We start from the raw sequence: 1,409 nt of genomic DNA on the forward strand, positions 1-1,409 counted from the left end.
TGTTAAGATTGAGTATACAATGATATTTTTATTGACTGTGAGGTGTAGCTAATATAGTTCTGTTGTGCATACTTAAAAATCAAAAGATAAAGTTTTCTATATTCAGTTAAGAAAATTCTGGTTTCAGTAAAAGTTATAAATAGGCTTATAAATAGTTCTTTTATTTTTTCAGAAGAGAGGGCTTCCATCTAGTCCACCTTTGCTGAATCTGAAATGTGCTATATAGACAGATCTGAGATATTTAGACCTGTGAGTTTAGGGCCAAATTTACAAATTTATGGCTCTGAGTTAATTATTAGAGTAATTTTAAGAAAAGAACTGAGAGTAGTTTATAGATAATAGTCCAGATTACTTTACATAGATAATTGGTTTTCAAAAACATCGGAAATCCACAGAATATGGCATTTAATATTATTTATTCATCTGGCTAGAGATCTGTCTGTGCCTGACTGTACCCCTTTCTCAGACTCAAAGAAGAAACTGAGCATCATCTGAACTGCTCCAAGCTGTGGCGGGACAGCCACTAGGCAAAAGTTGCCTCTTCATCTACAGACGACACTGTCCAAAAAGGACACACAGGTCTAGGACAGCATATATCTGCCAAGACAGAGTAGGCGAGTCCTTCCTGTTTTTCTTGTCTGTCAGACATTCATGGGCCAGAAGGCTGAAGATTGATGCTCCAACATTTTAAAGTAAGGGCTGTCCAGGTGTCCAGCTGTCTCTATTATATTTCTGGAAGCTGGGTTAAGCTTCCCCGTATGTTCTCTATTATTCAGTCATTCCTGGATTTCTGGTGGAGTTGAAAGACTATGAAAGTTAAAAGAGATGCAGGATAAGTTGTTAAAAAAAGTGCAGGTAGCTAAAAAAGTGTTTTTAACGGAAGAGAAAAAAAAGAGTTCCAGAAAGACTGTAAAAGGACATAATAAAGAGATAAAATGTTTAAAAAAGATTTTTAAAGATAAAGTCTAGTATAAAAGTCAGAAAAAAATAAGAGGCTAGAGAGCTAGAAATAATAAGAAGAAGCTAAGAAGCTTGTGAGCCAGTAAGGTAGTGCCTGACAATAAAAAAGAGAGTTAAGAGTTCCCCTGACAGTTTTGTTAAAACTGCTCAGAGACTGCAGGGGCAGCTACAAAAACATCTGTTATGACTTTACAACATAAGGGTATAGAGAACTAAGAGAGGCCATTGACTCAGATACAGAAAGAATAGAAAAGACTTCGGCTGACGTACAAGAATCACTCACCTCCCTCTCAGAAATGGTCCTCCAAAATAGAAGAAGATAAGATCTGTTGTTCCTAAAGGAAGGGGGCCTATGTGCTACATTGAAAGAAGAGTGTTTTTTTACATAGATCACTCAAGAAGAGTCAAAGATAATTTAGCCAAAATAAGAGAAAATTTAGAACAAAAGA

The sequence above is a fragment of the Mastomys coucha genome, unplaced genomic scaffold (assembly GCF_008632895.1).
Source record: "Mastomys coucha isolate ucsf_1 unplaced genomic scaffold, UCSF_Mcou_1 pScaffold14, whole genome shotgun sequence".
NCBI classification, from domain to species: Eukaryota; Metazoa; Chordata; class Mammalia; order Rodentia; family Muridae; genus Mastomys; species Mastomys coucha.